The sequence below is a fragment of the Strongylocentrotus purpuratus genome, unplaced genomic scaffold (assembly GCF_000002235.5).
Source record: "Strongylocentrotus purpuratus isolate Spur 01 unplaced genomic scaffold, Spur_5.0 spur5_scaffold_10, whole genome shotgun sequence".
NCBI lineage: Eukaryota > Metazoa > Echinodermata > Echinoidea > Camarodonta > Strongylocentrotidae > Strongylocentrotus > Strongylocentrotus purpuratus.
This window is the reverse complement of record NW_022145595.1, coordinates 26682187-26696121: the sequence shown is the minus strand read 5'-3', so window position 1 is coordinate 26696121 and position 13935 is coordinate 26682187. Positions and strand designations below refer to the sequence as shown.

Below are 13935 nucleotides of genomic sequence, written 5' to 3'. Positions count from 1 at the left end.
AAAGATTACCATCAGTCTTTTTCAGGACTACACACACACTCAAGAAAGAAAGATTATCAACAGTCCTTTTTAGGACTCCCCAATCCTCCCCCCTCTCTCTCACATAGTGCAACAGTAAACCTACTGTATACTTTACATCATCTTTTAAAAAATGAAGTGGTTTCGCCGCATCATACCTGAAGGAGCCCTTACACAGTGAAAGGGTTTGTCACTTTGTCAAAGTTCTCTCATTAAGCGGTAAGTCAAGTGCTTACGATCCTGTCATCATTATTCTAAAGATGACGGCAGATATGAAAGCTAATTAATGGCTGGAAATTTCAATTCCGTTAGCCTTAGGGATGGTTACTATGCTACACTTTCTCCTTGATGATCATCTCGCATCATTAGTATGGACTCATGGGAGCACTGAGTCTACATGGGTATTAGTATGGCAAGAGTGATGGGGGAGGATAGGCAGAGAGAGAGAGAGAGAGAGAGAGAGAGAGGGGGAGACAGATAGGGAGAGAGAGAGAGAGGGGGGGGGGGGGGGGGGAGGCAAGATAAAGAGAAAGAATGAGGGGGAGAGGGGACAGAGAGAAAGAGAGAGAGATAGAAAGAAAGAGATAGATCGATAGAGAAAGAGAAAAAAAGGGAGAGAGAGAGAGAAAACTAAAATATATATATTTTAAATAATAAACTGCTATTATCTTATTTTGACACACGTTTAAGATGGAATTGATTAATAGAGTTTTTTCATAATGATCAGATTTCCTGAATATTTCAAAGAAAATTATTCTAGAATGTAAAGTAAAACAGGCTTTAAAGATAGTGTACTCATTTAGTCTGATATCTTACAAATTTGAGTATTTCAAATAATGAATTCAACAAATTTCTAAATCTGTTTAACCATTTTACAGTATACAGGTGGCAGCTAGTGTCTTTTAATAAAAATCGATTCGGCTTCAGTACAAATAGGAGAATGAATTGTTTATATCTTCATTCAATTTCAAAGAAATGAATCTCCTAACTATGTGTAAAATGACTTAAAATGTAAAATTTGCAAATATCAGGCTTGATAATTACCTGATTTAGATCGGTTTCCCAATTTTTTTCTTCTTCTTCTCCTGATTAAAAAAAACATTCCTGATTTTTTTTTTCTTCCCGATTTTCCCCTCCCCCCCCCCCTATTTTTCCCCAATTTTCTTACTCAAAAGTTAGATGCCATTTTTTTTTCCTGAATCCTTTTTTTTTTAGTGCTCACTATCATCCCTGAAATACATACATATACAGTAGTCCCTCCAAACCTGTTGCCTGTAGCCAAAGAATCATCCTTGAAATATGTTATTAGAGCAGTCAGCAGTCAGCACTTCAATACTTCGTAAACGTAAAAAGGTTATTATTTATTCATCCTATATATTTTCCTCTGCTGCTTTTGATGGCTTGATCTTATCAAGTATTCATGATTCATGAAGGCAGTTACAGGATTTGCATAATCAACAAGCTTAACCCATTGGGATATAATTTGATGTTTATGTAATGCATTTCCATACGTATATGCTCCAGCTATTTGAGGCTTTGTCTAGTTAGCAAATTTAATCTATAGAAAGGATGTGAGCTATTAATAAAACTTTGATTGTCATCCTATTAGAATCTAGAAATATATATCTAATTTTGTTAAATACTAGAATTGTTATTACCATTTAAAAAAAAAATCTGGTGTATATTGCAAACTGTTTTTGGTAGTTGCAGTATTTTCTTTCACTTTAATTAAAGAAATAAGTAATTGCAAATGTTTTAAAAAAATTGAATACAGTACACATTTTGACACATATATACATGTACAGTAGAGCAAATTCAGAGTTAACGTTATATTGGTGATGTGTGACGAGCCCTTAAAGGGATCGTTTAACAATGTAAAATCTGAGATGCACGGCCCTTTATCAGTGTCTGTGATGTGGTGTAATATTGAAGCCCTAAAAAAAATTGCGCTTCAAAATGATCAAGAAGTGCCTCAAAAAAGTAAAAAATCTTTGAGTGACCGGTTTTACCATACTCGTTTTCCCAATAGACTGTAGTGTTATGAAAACCGTTAGACAAACGGTTTTCACAATTTGTCATTTCAATCATAAATATCCTGATAATCAGACAGGCGATGGGCTTGTAAAAGTCATGGGCTTCCTGACTGGCCTAAAGGTTTATAATTATCATTGCAGCATGAGCTAAATCCAGAATTTATTTCAGAATCTGAGACAAAGTTACTGGATCCCTTTAATAGAGACGACACTCTCTTGACACTTCCAGACAGATGATTAGTAATAGGGGAGAATAAAAGGTTGTTTGTCTGTCTGTCTTTAACCTTTGGGGACTCATCGAGGCAAAAAAATGAAAGAAGAGAAGTCATTATTATTGAGCATGGCATCGAATTGATCTAGATAAACTGATTTACATGTACATGTACAGTATATGGATAACGCATGATCCAGTACTGACATACATTTGTACATGGTAGGGTAGGGTACATGTTCATATGAAAAATTGGGGGGGGGGGGGGATTCATTTTCAATTGTTACATGAAAATTGCTGACTTTTCACTTTCGGACAAAAAAATCTGCAGTTTTTCTCCACATTTTCAGTATTTTGTCCTCTATTCAAATTTATTAGTATACTGTACATGTAGTTAAATCCATTACCCTTCAATTATTTTCACCAGTTTTCCTGATGGCTGGCATACTTATAATACATGTAGGATGGATATTTTGAGATATCTGCCAAAGTCATTTGTATCTTTAATGTATGCCCATGCTGTTTTTATATTCATTGAAAATTATATTGATTAGTATGGTGCTATTAACAACTTAAAGTTCTTGAAGGCATGGTGGAAAAAGCTGCTGATGACTTTGGGGGACTGAGGTGCTAATTATTATAGATTTTTGTTTTTGCATAATTAGGTTCTAATCTCACCTTCAAATGCATTCACGGCCTGGCTCCTCCCAACCTATCTGAACTCACCACTATCAGGCACCCATCCTGCTACTCCCTCCGCTCCTATCAAGGCTCACACTGAACCATCCACCTAACCACACTTGGTGACAGAGCCTTCTTAACTGCTGCTCCAAAAACTGGAATAACCTACATGTATCGATACCTCTTTGTAACCTACAAACTGTCAATACCTTAAAGGTAAAGACCAGTATTGGTAACGCCCCAATTTCAAAAAATGAAATGGAAGCTCTCATTACCAATCATGTGAAAGAATATGTTTTGACTAATACATGATGATAAAAAATTTGCCGGGAAACCGCCTACTAATTCATATATTTGGTAAATTTATCTCTCTCATGGTCGTGTGAGAGAGATAGGGTAGTCCCATATACATCTTTCTGTGTATAGTGCTTGTAACTTTACGAAGAATGGGCCAAATTTCTTATCATTTTGATGATTCCAGAACCTTGCAGATGCTAGATGCTAGATGATCAACCTTTTCTGATCGATTCCACAACGTTTCTTTCACAATGCAATCGCATGACCATTACTGGTCTTTACCTTTAACAAATATCTAAAAACTGACCTCGTATGTTAGCAATATAACTGTAAAGCGCATTTGAGCCTGTATATGGAAAATGTGCTATACAAATACATTATTATTATTCTTTTAAAGGTGATCCTGAAGTATTAAGTCCCAATTAAAATGTATCCCAAGTGAACGCATCAACTATGAAAGCTTTGCAACATAATGACTGCCTTTCTGCTCATACTGGCATGAAGGGAATCATTAGACTCAATACATCATCTGCTGTCAGTTCTGTGTAAAAGTATATCATTTCATGCCTTTTTGGCACTCAACTAAGTGCTAACAGAACGGTCACAGATCATTTATGTAGTAATTATGATGATGGCATTCAAGGCTATGAAAGTATTTGTCTTTGTTTGTGAATTTGCTGGCAATAAGTTGATTCATCTTCTAAATGTAGTGCTTGCTCGCTAGTTGCCCAGAACTCACAGTTTTCCAGATGCCATTTACCACTTAAAAATCCTGGCAAACATTGTAAGATCCTGACCTTGTTGAACTTTTAAAAATTATCACGATAATTATGTTTTTATTGTTTTCTTGTGAATTGTATGCTTTTCACTGTAGAATGTAAATGACCACCAAAGGATGAATAACACATTAACACAAATATAAAAATTCATCTAGTTGATTGGCTGGAAACCGTAGTAAAAAGTTAAGAAAGAGCCCTATATATCTGTACATATTTCCTAAGAAAATTCAATTTTAATCACAACCCTGGAAGACAGTCATAATTGCAAGAATGTTTATGTGCTGACAGGCAGAAGGGCATTACAACGTAGTCAGATCTGCGTGCAAGAAGGCTGTTACTGCCATTGACCATTACCAAGTTTTGTCATTTTTTAAGTATGTGAAAAACTGATTTGTCCCCATTTATGTTTCTTGATGATGTGACATATCAAAGTTCACATCTAAAAGGATTCAACAAAGGCCCTAGTTCAACCAGTCCACCTTTTATTCTTGAGTTACGAAAAAATACAAAATAAAACATCAAATTTACAAGGGGTATGAATAATTTAGCTGTTTACTGTATCATACCATAGTCCTTTTCCCCTTTCTGGTTCTCAGCAGATAAAAAGTGCTTCCCACATGGACATCAAACTTGGCTCAAGAGATCACACATCCTGCATATCTCTTGAAATACTAGCCAGCAACGTGCTAGTTTGGAAACCAATCCAATCCTATAATATGAATTTGTGATGGTCCGGGTGTGTGATGGTACGGGTGTTGATTCTTGCCTCGTCGATATGATCTAGTTTCTAGCCTCTACCAGCTAATCAATAAGAAATGGATATTACAACGGGGGAGGTCGTGTCTTAATAAAAAATGAATCTATATGACAAGGGGAATGGACATCAAACAGAAGGCTTACCGTATCTTAAACGTACTTCTTAAGTTCTTTATCCATTTATGTCTTTGAAACACACTACCAATGACTATGGGCATCAAGAAAACACCATTTTTACCAAATCTTTGATTTGACTACAGCTCTGTTGCCTTTATAGATTAGATTCTATCACAAGGGTTTTTATGCAGGGCTTCATATTAATTCTTTCCTTGTGAAGTAAAATTGCGAAAGAGCCCACCATCAATTTTTAATTTTCAGGCCTGTGGAGGTAAAATTTGGGGGCCCAAATGTGCCAAATGTCTGATAATGTGGAGCCCTTAGAATGTATGCAGTAAAATCTCTAATCTCTTGCTATAATTTTTTCTTCTTCATTTGTTACATGGGAACTAAAGACTTCTATGACAAAAAATCTTCTTCTTTTTTTTTGGGGGGGGGGGGAGGGGGGGGGGGGAAGAATTTTCCTTTTTTAATGATATGGTCTTATTACCCAGGGTAGCCTCGATAGTATCGATACTGTTCTTCCCAAGGGCCCTGCAATCATATAATCTTATATTGAAATATGAACCGAGTATAATCAGTGAATGTTTGACCTCAAGTTAGAAAATGCTTCCTACGTGTAGTACTTGTATGTATGTCATGAAGGCCTAAACTGTTTTGCACTTGGCCAATTACTGTACATTTAATGCTCCGACTATCTGACAGTAGTGCCATTTGATTTATCTAGTCATTTGTTCCGTTGCCATCTGTCTTCTTCATCATCTCCTAAGTCTCATCTTGGCATGAACAGAGCAGGGGGTTGTTTCACAAAGACTAAGATCAACTTAAAGTTGGACTTGAACTAAGGCAGGCCATTCATGCCACTGGTTGCTCTCACTATTGGTCTCTCAATTATGATATTTAGATAATACATCGAAATAAGTAAATTCATTATATTTGTGATCACGATTTGTACGTCCCTCGAGAAACCAATGCCAGGATTGGTTAGAGGAACTAGTGGCATGAACGGCCTGCCATTGTTCAAGTTCAACTTAAAGTTGGATCTTAGTCTTTGTGAAACACCCCGCTGGAGTTCTAATGTCAGACTCAATATGCAGATATTTGAAGGGCATCCTCAAGAACTTTAAAGATATAGTATCAGCCATCTGGAAGCAGATGTAAAGGGGCTATATGAACCAAACATTCAGATATATTGGAAGTCATTTCCCAAGAACTCTTTGCATGTAGAGGTGCTGTGGTCGAATGGTTAAGTTGTTGGACTGTCGATCACAAGGTCCGCGGTTCGAGACCCTCCGCGGCACTAATGTCCTTTGGCGAGACATTGATCTACATTTGCCACACTCAACCCAGGTGATGTAAATGGGTACCTGGCCGGAATTAATTCTTTGGAAAGCTAGAGCGCCGTAATGGCAGCACAGCTAAAGCCGGGGTAATAATCTCCAAGTTTCGAAGCACTTAGTGATTGTAATAAGTGCTATATAATATAAAAACTGAGTATTATTATTATTATTATGTTCTCCTCTCTTCAGCTTCTCTTTGTATGGATGATCACGGTATATTTAATCAAAATTCTTAGACCAGACATTGTGACTTTTTTTCTATGCTAACACTGCATGTTGATGAATCACCCTGACAAAAGAAACAGTCACGTATTTGTGAAATACTTGTGCCTAGCCTGATTTTGGGATACAGAAAGATTTTTTGTCATTCTCTTCCCAGGTCAAACTGCCAAATTTCTTGGAATTTTCTGAATAATAATACAAATAATAACAATATTGATAAAGCGAAACATACCCATCTCTAGAGATGCTCAAGGCGCATACAAATAATAGCCAATATACTATACAGCACTTAAAAAATTAAGAAAGTTCAATTGAGTGGGAGGGGATGGGAATGACACACACTCCCACAATCCCCCTCTAGCAATGCCATGATACACTTGTAACTTTGTAAATATGTGTACGTGCATTTGCCTACAATAACCTCATTACTAAACAATCGTCATCGTAGCTGGTACGTTTTCTAACAATGGCTTCTTGGAACCTTCATCTGAGCTTAGTTCCAGCATGCTTGAGGTGCACAAGTAGCAATTAATTTGTTCCACATCAGGCTGTTGTTGTGGTGGTGGTATTGTTTGAAAGCCTGAAGCTTATTATGGGCAAGTGTGCCTATAGTTACTTAAAGGGATCTGGTATCTTTGTCTCAGATTCTGCAAAAAAATTCTGGATTTAGCTCATGCTGCAATGATAATTATAAACCTTAAGGTCAGTCAGGAACCCCATGACCTTTACAAGACGATCGGCTGTCTGATTATGAAGATATTTATGATTGGAATTACAAATTTTCAAAACTGTTTGACAAACGGTTTTCATAACACTACAGTCTATTGGGGAAAGCAAGTACCGTATGGTAAGACCGGTGACTCAAAGATTTTTTACTTTTTTGAGGCACTTCTTGATCATTTTGAAGCGCAATTTTTTTTAGGGCTTCAATATTACACCATATCACAGACACTGGTAGCATGTAGGGCCATGCATCTCAGATTTAACATTGTTAAACGATGCCTTTAAAATGCAAAGAAGTATTTCATTTCATCCTGTTTGCTAATTTCCTTGAAATGCTGGACAGGTAGGATCGTTATGAAACACTACACTGCTGGCCAAATGGCTACCAAAATTCTCATTCATTGCGCTTGGGTGATACGTTTGGTTTTGTAATACAGTCAAACCTGTTAATTAAGACCACCCAATTTAAGCAGAAAAAATGGTCACTATAAAGTGGCCTTTCTAGAGAGGTGGCCACTAAGACAGGTTCAATACCGTTTTATAATTATTTTTGAAGTTCATACACATTACAATGAAAGGTACACTTTGAATTTGTTTGATATGATTGCTATCTGTTTCATCATAGCAACAAAGATGTATAAACTCTATTCCACTATACAGGAGCTTTTGGGGGATTTGCAATTGTAAAGTGGAAATTCCTCAAAGTAGATTTTGAAATAAAATTATTTGAGCTTTTGAGAGATCTTTTTAAGCTTTCCTGAGCTTTTAATTAGTCTATAGTCTATATTTTTGGGTAATTTCATGTTTCCCCTCAAGTTCTGTTTTAAAATAACACCTTTTGGTTTTTCTCCTTTCTTTCTCTCCTTTACAGGGATTCCTGTACCTCAAGCAATCAAGACCGCAGCCTGCATAGATAGATACCCTTCCTGGATGTGAGTGATGCCCAGTGCTGCATGTAAATGATTCCATCATCCATCTGTACTCACATCCACTTGGGAGAAACATATACATCCTCCTAACACGTTTAGTCTAGTCTTCAGACCTCTCTTGACCTCATCCTGCCAACACGCACGGATCGGGTTTGCATCTGAGTTTCCCCGGTGGAGAACAGGGATGTGATACGATAGAACCATCGCTGATACCATACCAACTGATGCAAGGACTGATCGATGTCTTAACAGAAGTCATGATTAATATGCTGACGGTCATATGTCATGTGACTTGCAATGGATCTGAAGTGCTTACATGAGGTACTAATCTTGACCAATCCCCTCGCTCGCTATGCATGATTGCTTTTCTGCCGACGTTGAATATCGAGTTGCTTAACTCAACCACGCACTCCCAGTTTCTCTCCTCCCCCCACCCCTTCATTTTGCGTTATCCCGGCCAAAGATTTGATTAAAAGGCCCCAAATTAGATTTGATGTTACCTAGCCAAGGGGGATGCTAGCAAGATGATGATTGCGCACTTGTAAACTGAAGCAGAGACCCATTACAAACACTTTACAAGTCCTTTTGATTATAGCTGAGTACACGTTCTAAGCATCCAGGCACTCTTGGATATCGACATTTGTTTCTAATCCCTCGTGAATCGTGTGTCCATAAAGGCGGAGAATTCATCCTCCCGGTGAAGATTTAAAGCACACCCTCTCCAGGTGGAGACCTGGAAAGTTGCCTGAGTTCAACTGGATTTCATGAGGAGTTTATTTCAACTTAAGTTTGCATCATTGTGAGTGACGGATAGACGGGGAACATTCAAAACAGATCGCTTGATCTAGGAGGGGGATTTCCACACTCTTATCCATTTCAAGTTCAGGTACGTTAACAAAGGAATGCAATTATCCATCTAATGCATCCCAAAGCCCTCCGTGTAGAATGAAGTGGGTTTGCATCATAGCGGGGGTGGATTGTAAGCCCGTTGTGAATATATGCATGAATTTGAGATAGATTTTATAAAGCTCAGTACCGAGAGGGAAATCTGTTTTGATCTGTGCAAGGATTTCAGCAAATGGTTAATTGGAATATTTTAAAAGGATTGTTTTTACTGTAGTTTGTGGAAAGGTCAAGATGCTATCAATTGTGATTTTGATGTCTGAATACGTTATAGACTGGGCGCTTTTGTTTGTGAATTGATATTAGATAAATGATCTGTTTATCTGGAAAACTTTGTCATTATCAAATTTAATCCTTAATATCATTTAATAATAGTCACATTTGTATAGCGCTTAAAGAGAAGTTTCTAAGTGCTTTACATTGTTGTTATTATTATACTGTTATTGATATTTCTTGTTTTAATTTTCCCCCCTTTTTAAATTGAATGTTTTCTCACATACAATGTACATGTACAGACAACTGCATTGTATTTGATACAGCAGAGCAATGTTATAAATACAGAAATGATTTGATGTTGAATGCAATCACTGTGCCCACATGTATGTGGTAAGACTTTACAACCACAGCTTTTATTTAAATTAATAATAACAAACACAGACAAATAAAAACCATAGAAACCATAGAACATTATCTGTCGGTGTTTGGTTATTGAGGTTCACCAGCTATAATGATTTCTAACCCATGTTCATCTCCTCGATCAGTTCACTCCCTGGGAAATTGCATCAGCCTGCTGAAGCCTGAGAAGCCCCTTCTGCATGATCGAGAGCGGACGAATGAGACGTAGATCGAGCTGGCGTCATCTCGTACGATCCATCACTAGCCATTGGGAGAAATGAGGAGTTGATGAGAACTTCATTTCATCTTTGCCTGTATACTGTTTGTATATATGCTTCATCAGTAAGGCTATTCACCTTTTTCAAGTGTGGATCCCGTCACAGCTCAGACACAGTAACTGGACATCTTAACAAAAGCAATACAGGTAGGTTTTTTTGTCTTTTTGATTAGGTGAAATGATCATCTGATTTGTCCTCTAATTATTTTTAATTTATTTTACATGTCTATCTATTTATCTTTTTTAATTTTTTTATTTAGATTTGTTTATAGATTCACAAAAGAAAAGATTATTTGCTCCTGAACAAGAGTTTGTTTTGGCTTATATTACTCTTGTTTCATAGTGAACCTATTGTCTACTGGAACAAACCAGCAAAGCTATTAATACTCATCAACATTACATTAAAATCCTTAATAAACATATAGTGTCCTTTGTGCTTTTCAGAGATATCACTTTTTTGTAATTAACAAATGAATAATGATTTTTTTGTTTAATGTTATGATCCATTTATAATGATTTGTGTTAATTATAAACTTGAATACAGCATTTATTTTGTAGACAAGAGCAAAACTGTTTAAATATTATTCATATTTTTGGCTTACATCCAGTCCACAACAAAACAACAAAAAACAACAGGCTTTCAAATGACAATAGATTGTCATACATTTTTTGCTTATTTTCCATTTGTGTATTTTATGCGAGTTTCTCATAACCATTATCTACCAGCAGGATCAATTTATCTCATAAAAATAATAAATTCTTATTTCCCAGGTCAGTTAGAAATACTAAAAAGTTTGTTAGATTACAATAGCTTGTTTAATAGACCTATCATCCATGTGATAAAGCAACAGTCGGTACTAGTTACGGTAGGTAGATCAGAAAAGGTTATCATACAATGGTGTTTGTTTCATCTGTTGTTTAATTTGATAGCCACATATCAATGTTATGACTGCTTTTCATGACCAATTTCTAACAGCTTAACATCCATATCAAATGTAAACAATCAATATTCATTTACATGATCGACGTAGACCGCAAGAAGATTATCATCCAAATGTATAAGTTTCATTGATTGTTCATTTTGATCGGCAACATTGAATGTTTATGACTGAAAGATTGCCATGAAAACTGTATGTATGAGATAAATTTATCTCTTTAAAAGATATACCTACCCAGAGGTGCCAACCAGTACGATTTATTCGTATTTAGTACGATAATAAGAGTGGAATACGATAATACGATAGCACCTTTTAAAATATGATTTTTCACCCCCCCCCCCCCCCCCCCCCAAAAAAAAAAAAAAACATGACGTAATCGCATAGAAACATTTACAAGTAAACCCCCACAACCCCCAACAAAAACTTTGATTTACAATTTTCTTTTAAAATTTTAATGAAAGAGCAAACATTTTAATTGACTGTACGTACCAGTATCACATTTTTCTGAAATTTTACTGGCCCGGCCAACATGTATAATGGAATATGTTTAAAAAAAACTAATTACAGCAAAAATATGGTCTTTACGGTATGCATTTGCGCTGCGTTACGACATCAATAGGTTTTTAATAGTTGAAAGGAAGGCCAGTTGAAAAATACTAATTTTGATGGTAAAATACTAATTTTGGAGGTGCTGAGTACTAATTTGTACTTCCAAAGGTTGGCAGCTCTGCCTACCTAGCATCCAGATCAATTAAAAATAGTGAAAAAGATATAGTCAATATTCAGTCAGAAAACAAAAGACTATCATACGATCTTAATTTATTGGTTACATGAATTTTGATAGCCACAGAAAATAGGGCACACATCAAATGTTACAACTGTTAATCATGAATGACTATTATATACCAGCAAGATCAATCAATGTTGTAAATAGATGTACTTTAATACCTAACATCCATTTTCCAGATCAAATAGAATCAGTCATTATACAATTCCTGTTCAACTCTCTGGTGTATTCCAGGAAGGAAACTCTTGTTGTTTTGTTCGATGTCCTGACAAGGTGCCTAGACCACATACATGCTGTTGTAATTTGTTTGCCACGTAAGTGTACCTCCATGATGAATGCCTTGAACAAAATCATTATACATCTTTAATCATTGTCGGAGTACATAAGAAAACAGATCAACATCGGTCTGTCTTTGGCCAAGGAGGAAGAAGAGGAGGAATAATTCTTTGAGGGTTTGCTTGTGATGGATACTAGCCATAAGATATATATCTCTTTATTTGCTGTCATAAGAAGAACAACCCGTCAAATTCTTTTGTGGTTACACGAACAGTATATGTAATCCAAATATGCATGATATATATAATGTAATGTAGAGCCAACATGTCATAGATGTGATCTTTAAAATATAATGTTTGTTAAATAATATTGTAAAATTTGTCTCTTTTCAGCTATTAATCGTCAGTAAAGCACCACCAATGCCAACTGGATGCCAGAGAATGTTCAGCAAGCTGTATTGCAAGGTTGTTTTCTGCTGTGAATCCCATTTGAATGTGCTATAGGACTGAATTGGATGAAGAATTGTAAGAAAAGGAACTTTATTGATTTTTTTTTCTTCTTCCAAGAAAAGTGCTGCTTCAAGGCCTTGAAGATTGCGCACTGTGGGATTCTGCCTGGTGCTGCGACTTGTAAGACAGCTTTGGGTTGCTACGGTTGTTCAAATCAACTCTAAACTCAGGACAGGAATATTTATAAACGGGAGAAAAAAATATTTGGAGACAAAAATTGGAAAACTCTGACTTCTTGCCTTGACTTCTGAAACTGAATTTGACTTTGTTGGTGATAGTGTCTTAAAAACTGGGAACACTTGGAATCTCTCTGGGGATCAGAAGAATTAGAACGCAACCATCTTATTTCGTTAATTGAAGGTGAGTGATATTCTATGTTTTATTACAATGTGATGTGGTATGGAATGTCTGTGCGGAATATGAGAGAGGAAGAGGAAGATTTTGTTTTCCTTCTTTTTTTGAATGTCATGAACTTTGCATTTTTCCTGCAAGGAATATTATTTCTTTATTGCGACCAAAACTTGAGGCTGGATTTCAAATACAAATGAAAGTACAAACAGATAGGTAGATGACAATGGTAGAAATAATGTACACAAAGTCAAAGAAACTGTTGAGTCTGATACACAAATATATGAATAACAATTTGTTATGATCAATTTATTACACCTTATAAAATATGGGTTCACACTTCACAGGGTTCATGCTATGGTAGGAATACCGTTCAGACTGATTTGTTTTCCATCTCTTTCTCTTTCTTTCTCTCTATTGTTCCACACTTACTCATATACATAACAATATACATAATACATACTGATAGACAACTAGGGAGCACTTGTTAAATGCAAAGTCTGTACAAATTAAGAAAGAGCTCCAAGAACCTTTAACTTGAGCTTAAATGTCAAGTATTTATGGGGTTACTTTAACTACATGTATGCCACCTATATAACTTCAAAGGGATATATCATCTTGGAGTCAGAAGGGTATTAATTCTATGTAAAAAACTTCTTTAGAACTTTAAAAAATAGATATAATTTTTTCAAACAATTTTTTTGGCAAATGCACAGTCTCAAGTACATTGTACTTTATACTCCCATTCATGAATACTACTCATCAAGTGGAAAATTGTCCATAAGGGAAAGGTTTTAAGACAAAAGACTAGATGCTGCTCGGCAAGGTGACTTGGTCGATGACGTATTCATGAATGTACCATACAGAAGTAATGTAATAACGTGGATGGAAAGAGACACTCTTGAGCCGAAAGATCTGAGGATTTCCCCTCAATTCAATAGAATGTACTTCCTCATTCCATGAACAGAGAAGAATTTTCATCTCTAGGTTTTCAAATTATGCATTATCTTCAGAAAGGCATTACATTCACAATAATGATATTGTATTTGTATGGTAATATTACAGGAGAGACAGAGAATAAGAGTGTACTACAAAGAACAAACTTCAAGAGGGACATAAAATCGTTAGAAATATTGTAGAATGGAGAGAGGGGGGGGGGGGGGGGGGAGAGAGAGA

General features: G+C 36.1%; 1 long non-coding RNA gene across 2 annotated transcripts in view; it reads left to right on the top strand.

Annotated features, from left to right (window-relative positions):
• The window catches only part of LOC115921768, a 37361-nt gene extending 24431 nt beyond the window's left edge, over positions 1 to 12930 (top strand). The window contains exons 3-6 of one of the 2 annotated variants that reach the window (XR_004063103.1): positions 8049 to 8992; positions 9771 to 10048; positions 11806 to 11940; positions 12295 to 12930. This is a non-coding gene — a long non-coding RNA (uncharacterized LOC115921768). The remainder of the gene's footprint in view (positions 1 to 8048; positions 8993 to 9770; positions 10049 to 11805; positions 11941 to 12294) is intronic. The other variant, XR_004063102.1, reaches the window with a different exon arrangement.
• Positions 12931 to 13935: the final 1005 nt, after the last annotated feature.